The sequence below is a fragment of the Zea mays genome, chromosome 4, assembly GCF_902167145.1.
Source record: "Zea mays cultivar B73 chromosome 4, Zm-B73-REFERENCE-NAM-5.0, whole genome shotgun sequence".
Classification (NCBI taxonomy): Eukaryota; Viridiplantae; Streptophyta; class Magnoliopsida; order Poales; family Poaceae; genus Zea; species Zea mays.
Window position 1 is genome coordinate 33,420,279 of NC_050099.1, and position 8,349 is coordinate 33,428,627.

Consider the following 8,349-nt stretch of genomic DNA (forward strand, 5'->3'; position numbering starts at 1 on the left):
GGAAGAATTGGAATATATATTCTTTTTAGACGTTGTCTAAATCTGGATGATGTGTCAAAATGGGGAAATGGTGTAGAAGAGCGGAAATGGTATAGAAGAGCCGATGAATTTGATTTCCATTCCTCCCCTCACGTTGTGCCTTGGAAGTGGGAACCCAACAAAAAATTCAATGTCAAATCTATGTACAATAATTTGAACAACACTACTCATGGTCCCTTCCCGAGACATATTTGGAAAGAAAAAAACCTCCCAAAATTAAAATCTTTATGTGGTCCTTGGAGAACAAAATATTACTAACCAAAGACTCCTTGATCAGGAAGAAATGGGTGGGAGATCCATCTTGTAGCTTTTGTAATTGCAACAAAATTGTTGGTCACTTATTCTTCTGTTGCCCCATCGCTAGAGTGGTGTGGGGGGCTGTGGTTAGATGTGTTAATTCACAATTTGCCCCCCTTAATGTTGAGCAGTGTTGGATTTGGCTCAATAGCTCCTTACCAGACCTTAAAAGCATTCATGTGGTGTGTATCTCAGCTATTTGCTGGGCCATTTTGGATGGCGAGAAATATAGTATGTTTTGAAAATATTTTGATCAATTCACCTAATGACTTGTATCTGTCATTGGGTATGTCTGAGTAAAAAAGGAGCTCCAAGATTTTCTTCAAGAGGGTTCTAGGTTGCTTGTCTGTGTGGCTAATGCCAAAATCAATAATCAAATTGAGGACGAGGCTGCTAAAGAAGAAGAGAACCCTCCTCAAGGTGACTAATATTCAAGACCTACTTCCTGGGGGTGCCTTATGGTTTAGGCGTTGTGATATCTTACATGCTATTATGTAGTTGTGGTTCCTGTGGGTGTAGTGCCTTCAGCTAGATAGTTGTTTTTGTGCTTTTGGTGGAAACCTTGTTTGCTGGTGGTGGTTTCTTTTCGACGGTTTGCCTGAATCAGGCGAGTACCTCCGATCGAAAAACCTAGGAAATGCGTGGTGTTAGTTGGTATCTTATGTTTTCTCCCCATGTTTCTATCTAGCTTCTAGTTGGATGTCATGTATTTTCTTAGTTGTGATGTATTTCCTTAGTTGGATGTCATGTATGGCGGCCCCCGAGAAGTACAAAACTCCAGCAAGTTTTTGATGGAATGAGCAACAACTATGAGGGCTTTTGGGCTATAAAAGGACCCCCTATGCGACTTCCTTCAGTACACCAAGCATACCAAGAGCTCAAGTTCATTCCGACACTCTATCACAACACGTTCTAGCGATTCTAGTGGGACCCAAGCACAATTTTGAGGTGTTCTTGCTATTATGTGTGATTGCGCTCTTGTGGTCTTGTTTCTTGTGTTGTGTGGCTGGTTTTGGCTCTTGTCTGTGTACTCCTCTCTCTTATTCTGCGCTTTGAAGTTTGATCTCTAATTTCTGTGTACGGTTGCAAGAAACTCCAATTTGTGGAGATTCCTTGCGAGAGGGACATAATTGATATAAGGAAGACGATGGCACTCAAGTTGATCATTGGATCACTTGAGAGAGGTTGAGTCCAACCCTTGTACATTGGGACACCACAACGTAGAGTAGACAAGCATTTGAGGCTTGGTCAAACCATGGGAAAAATCTCCATGTCATGTGTGCTTATTTCTTTGTGATTTTTCTTCCTCTATCTAAGTTCTCCAAATTAACTTGCAATTTTGCTCTTAGTCTATTTGATATTTGAAAGAGCAATCAAGTGAAGAGAACTTCTCTCTTCTTCCCACGCCAACTTGGCTTAGTTTTGATCTAACCATTTATTTGGGCCAAGTTTGTGTTTTGAAGTTGTGTTTTGCAGGTATCACCTATTCACCCCCTCTAGAAGCTCTCACACATCATTGCTCTATTATCAACTTACACTAACAAACAGGCTAACGAAACCATGTCTAGCACAATCTCTTTAGAGACAAACCACTATATATATGAGATACAATTTATTTATTGGGTAAATTAAAGATAATTAGGTAACTTTTTAAACATATTATTGTAATATGTGGCTTGACCTAATAAAAAAATCCAGAAACATTCAGAAAAATACCAAAGGCCTATTCATGTGAACAAAAATGAAGTAGGAGACATTTGGGGTCTTTTTGACTAACTTGTGGCTGTGAAGAAAAGGTTCTGTCGAATATGGACTATGAAAAGGCTGTTGTGAGATGTTAGCTATAGAAAGCTAAAAACTATTTGGTTAAATTTAGTACAAAATATATCTCATATCTTTATCTCTCTTGAAACAACCGTGAAAGAGTTATTTATTCCACCCATGCTAAAAAGCTAAACAGGATCTAGGATGCTTTCAAAAATACATTAAAAATGCAATTGCTTTTTGTTGGGGACTTGTTCTCAAGTGCTATGAGTTAAGAACAAGGCAACATAGAGAATGTTAATCGTTGAGGTCCTTCGTCCTCCGAAGCATTATTTCCCTTAGGATATAATGGTTTACGGACGAAGGTTATGAAGGACGTACCTTCTTAGATTCATTAGATAATGACGAGGAATGAAATATAAAAAATATAAAAGACAACATGGACAAATATATATTATCATTAGGTATAAACAGAAATATCGTTGAATTACAAGTGTACCTTTAACCAGAATGAAATGAAGGTACGTGCGTGACGCAAAAAGCGAATGCCAAGTCAGCGTGAACAGTACGGGAGTACTGTTCACCTATTTATAGGCACGGGACACAGCCTATACAAAATTACATTCATGCCCTTTACATTTGATAATAATTCTATGGTAATCTATCGAGGTCTGAATAGCCTTTTCATCTTTAAGTCGGTTTCATTTTCTGCAACCACGCCGAAGCTTTCCTGCTGACATCTTTGGCGTTGTATCAAGACCTTCGTATTATCCTGGTCTTCTCCTGGCGTGATAACGACTTGAGTTCGAAGGTACCTGCTCACACATTATACTTCCAGAAATACTGTTAAATCCTGTTTTTGAGGACCTTCGGATGCCGAAGGTCCCCAACAGTAGCCCCTCGCAATATTAATTTGTTTAAACATAAAAAATTTAGATTGCGACGTGGACGAAGGCCTTACGCCGAAGGTCCGAAAAAACACCTTCCCTTTGCTAGAATAGCAACATTCACTGACAAGCGGGGTCTTTCAATTTTCAACGCTCTTGGCGTATAAATACAGTCATACCGCAAACTCATTTGACACGCTCTCTGGCCAATTGCTCCTGCTCACTCAATTTTTAGCTCTTGTGCACTAAGATTTGTTAAGCCTTTAGTTTTGAAGCTTCGGGTTTGAAAATAGTTTTTAGTGTCTCCGAAGATGTCTGAGGATAAGAAGAGTGCTGCTGAGACGAAGCTGAGCCTGGACGAAGAGAAAAACTTGGGGTTTCTTATAGCGATGTCGAAGACCAATACAGAAAAAATCACCAAGGAAATTCTGGAAGGTTTATCTGAAGATACTGGCGACAGTGACAACTATGATGTGGACAGTGGTGGTGAGGACTCCGAAGATCGTCCCTGGCAACCAAGCCATTCAGTTTATGGTAAATCAACTATCAAAGAGAATCATCTTGTCAACATGAGAGGAAGGTATTTCCGGGATTTATCCATTGTGAGGGCCGACGAAGGGGAAAAAACGTGCCCACACCCTGAAGAAAATGAAGTCGTGGTGTTCCGAAGCTTTTTGAAAGCTGGACTGCGATTTCCTTTGAGCAGCTTCGTCGTGGAGGTGCTGAAAATCTTCGAAGTCTATCTTCACCAACTTACCCCCGAAGCAATCATAAAGCTAAATATCTTCGTGTGGGCTGTAAGAAGCCAAGGTCTGCAGCCTGATGCAAAAAGCTTCTGCAATATACACGAATTATCATACGAAACAAAACCTTGGGGTAAGGAACAGTATCACAATAATTTTGGCTGCTATAGTTTCGTTTCCCGGTCCGGGTCAAGCTGCCCCGTGCCAACCTTCCGGAAGAGATGGCCCGGAGATTGGATGACAGAATGGTTTTATGTGAAGAATGATCTGACAGTACGAGAAGATATCAAAGGTATAATCATGCGCCCTATTTGGCAAAGCTTCGGCCTTCGGAGGCCGAAGGTTGTAATGAATGAAGCTGCCGAAGAATGCCAGAGGGCCTTCGGCGCAGTCTGCTCTTTCATTGGAACGAGAGACTTAGTACAAGAGCATATTGCCTTCAGGGTATGGCCACTTGCGGAAAAATGGGAAATGCCACAAGAAACAGTAAAAGAGGCCGACGAAGGTGGACTTATCAGGTTGAAGTACACTTTTAAATTTGGAGATAAATTCGTTGAACCAGATGATGACTGGTTAAAAAGTATTGAAAATTTAAGTGATGAACTGCTTGGGGCTTACTCGAAGGCCGAAGATACTGCAATGTCAGCAGCCTTCGGAGGCCGAAAAAAGAAGAGGCTGAATCGGGTATTTGATGCAATCGGGTTTGTCTACCCTGATTATTGCTATCCCATTCGAAGACAAAAGAGAAAAAACACAGCCTCTGCAAAAGAAGAAGCTGCAACTGCTCCTAGCGAGCCAGAACCAAAAAGAAAGAAATTAAAGGTCCTTACACATCGGCCGCGTTATATTGAACCAGCTTCGGTGCCTGAGTTTACCGGAGAAACTTCTTCGGCCACCGAAGCCGAAAAACCAGCCAAGCCAACAATGCTGCCAGAAGTTGCAGAAACGGCCGAAGTGCCAACAAAGATAGAATTGGAACAGACAAAGATTCTGTTATCAGAAACGAAAGAGAAAGCCGAAGCGCCATCCACAGAAAAAATGAAAGAGGTAAAAGAAGCAACTGAGGGGTCCAAAACATTAGAAGTTTTGAGTCCTGCAGCAAACATTGAGACAATAAAAAATCAAAAAGTGCCAGCAGTGACTCCAAAAAGAAAGAGGATGGCTAATGTGCTAGATGTATTGGAAACGATCAAATCTTCAAGCACACCTCCGAAGAGGGTTGCTGCCATTTCTAAAATAACAACTGAAATTTCTGGTTCTAAAGCTCCCGGTCAAAAGACTGAAGCCGAAGCTGGGCCCTCAGAGCCTACAAAGATAAGATATTTGGAAAGTGAGGCAGAAAAGATAACAAAGCCAACTTTTGTTGAAGAAGCCGATGTTATTGCCCCCGAAGCATCCCCCAAAGTTCGTGATTATGTTGTTCGTCATGCTTCGGGGAAAAAACTATCAGAAAAAGAAAAGCAAGAGGCGCAGCACTACGCCCAAAAACTGAAATATCCAAAGGGGGCATTAATATTCAATGGCAGTGGAGAAGAAGACTTCTTGTATTGTCTTCCCGACAGCAAGGAAATTTCTGTCTGCCGGGAGATGAGCAGGAGCTTCGGATTCCCAACTTTAGAAGACGGGCTCTCGGTGCTGTCGAAGAACGATCTGGCCGACAGCCTAGCTTACAATAGCTTAAAGGTGCGACAAATGAAATCCCTGTATCTTTTGTTGACTCCAAAATTTTTCGTTTGTTTAAACCTATTGACGCACACATATTTTTCTTTGCAGGGCTTGATACTTAGCAATGCCCTTAGGGCACAGAAGGATGTTGAAGACGAAGGGTGTTCTATAGCCCTGAGCAACCTTCGTTCCGAAGTTATTGAACTGAGGAACGAAGGTCTCGAAAAAGATAAAATGTTGTACTTGTTGATAAATAAAATAAAGGAGGACGAAGCTGCTTTTAAAAATCAAGCTGAAGCTCAGAAGCGCGAAATTGAAGACCTTCGGAAACAACTGGCCAGAGCCAAAGAAGAACGCATACTTGAAGAAACAAAGCGTGAACTCAGCGATCAATGGGCAGATCACCTAGAAGTGACTGTTGAAGAGCTTCGTTCGTCCAAAAAGAGATGCTACAACAAATCTATAGATTGTGTTAAGAAGTTAAAGGCTAGCTTCGCCAAGGTCGACGCATTCTCAAGTGAGGAAAACTTTTCGAGAGGCAATCCCGAAGGTGTCATCGAATGGATTGACCACGAAGCTGAAGCCTTTGAAGAAATTTTAAATAGCCGAGGAGATATATGTGCCTTCTCTGGCGCCAGAGGGATCGCCACCATCTTAGAGAAGAAGGGCTGCGAACATGTAAAGATTTTAGCTCAATCTGAAGCTGCTTTGCCCTTTGAAGATGCAAAAGATCCTTCGGCTGAAGCTAGTATAGTTGGTGGAAAATTTTTTACTGATATCTGGGATAATAGTGGCCGAGAAATGGCCGGAGAAATTATTCGAAGAAGTGAAAAGGGCATTCACGATGCTAGAGAAGTAGCTGAGGCCGCTGAAAAGAGCGCAGAGGCCGAAGGTCAATTAGGTATTAACTAATAGCTTTTATCGTGTTGTAATCTTAGATTCTAAGGTTTGTTTGCAATTTGTAATAGCAATGTATCCGTATCCTATCTTACTTCAGATCCTGCTAACGCGTCTTCGGGCCCTCAGCCGAAAGGAGACGACGAAATTAAAAAGATGGCTGAAAATATTATGGACGAAGTCGTCAATCGGCTCCTGAACGAGGCTGCCGAAGTCGTTTTGAGAGAAGATTAAGTTTTTTTGTAAAAAACTTCTGAAATGTAATATACTGTAACATTTTGTAACCTTAAATGTAATATACCTACTTTGTTAGTGAATTCTTTACGATGCATGAAACTTTACACGTACCGCTTTTGAGTCTTTGACGAAAAAACACCTTCCCTTCTTTTCATGCTTCGTGAAGAAGAATTTTTCATTGTCACAACAATATCCAATGTTCTGATGAATAATATCCAGGCTTCGTAAAAATATTTTCCGAAGCTACTCTTTCGAAGATCAATAATGTATCTTTCCGTGACTGATTTTTCTCTTTTATCAAAGCATTCTTCCGTAGATTGATAATGTGTCCACCTCTTGTTCCATGTGCAAAATGATGTATGATGCTTATGCTATGCGAAATGATGCGATGATGTTATGTCATGTGAGATGATGTTTATTCCGAAGATACATACGCATCCCTGCAATAAAACACACAATCTTTTATAAGCCTCCCTTAGGAGCTTCTTCGCCTTTTACTTCAGCGGAATCAGCGTTTATTTTTCGCTGTAAGCCTCCCTTAGGAGCTTCTTCACCTTTTACTTTTAGCGGTATTCGCGTTGACTTTTCGCGCTTCGCCTTTTACTTAGGCGGTATCAGCGTTGACTTTTCGCTGTATGCTCTGCATTCCCTTTGGAACGACTTTGGAGCAGAAAACTTACACTGCGCTCCTTTTGGAACGACTTTTTGTAACTTCAGCAAACTTACTCTGCGTCCCTTGGAACGACTTTTTGTTGCTTCTAAGAATTTTCGATAGTTCGAAGGTCCTCTTTGTTATCATAAGCCTGTGAAGAAAATATATTGTCCTTGTAGGATTCAACGAAACTAATTACATGAAATCTAAACAATGTCCTTTATTACAGAAGATAAAACTGAATGAAAAAGATTGCTATTAAGGTAGGATATTTGTCAATAGATGTGCTTTGACTCTGGCACAGTGCTATTGACGGTACGAGCTTCGGACTGCTCTCTGAAGTCCCTCTGGTGTGGAGCATACTGGCTCCCTTCTGGCTGCTGGTCTTGTTGCAACGGAGGTGGGGGCGAAGGCTGTTGCCAAGAAGCTTGAGGCTGACTCGCCGAAGCAACAGAAACTGCAGGATGATTGCCCACATATTCTGGAATGTAGGGCGAATGATACGAAGCTGTATGCATGACCTGCTTCGGCTGAGCTTGTTGTGCTGCTGCTTCAGCTATTTCCTTTTGCTTCTGAATGGTAACATGGCACATCCTGGTAGTATGGCCTTTGTTCTCACCACAGAATAAGCAAAAGATTCTTCTCGGTTGATCGCCAAATCTTCCTCCAAAACCCCTGGCGCCTCTGCCTCTTGGAGCTGGTGGTCTGAAGGAGCTTTGGTGTTGTCCCGAAGCGTGTGAGGAACATTGTGGCCTTTGTTGTTGGCTGCCTTTATCATCATTTTGTGTAGAGTTATGAATTGATCTCACGTGCCTCGGGTAAAACCTCCCTCCGAAGCCCCTGGTCATTTCAGAAAACCTGAAAGCTTCTTCCCTTCTTTGGCGAAAATCATTATCGGCTCGAATGTACTCGTCCATCTTCTGGAGCAGCTTCTCCAAAGTTTGAGGAGGCTTCCTGGCGAAATACTGAGCTGACGGACCTGGCCGAAGCCCCTTGATCATGGCCTCGATGACAATTTCATTGGGCACCGTTGGTGCCTGTGCCCTTAGACGCAAGAACCTTCGGACATACGCCTGAAGGTATTCTTCATGATCATGGGTGCACTGGAACAGAGCCTGAGCAGTGATCGGCTTCGTCTGAAATCCTTGAAAGCTAGTTAGCAACAAGT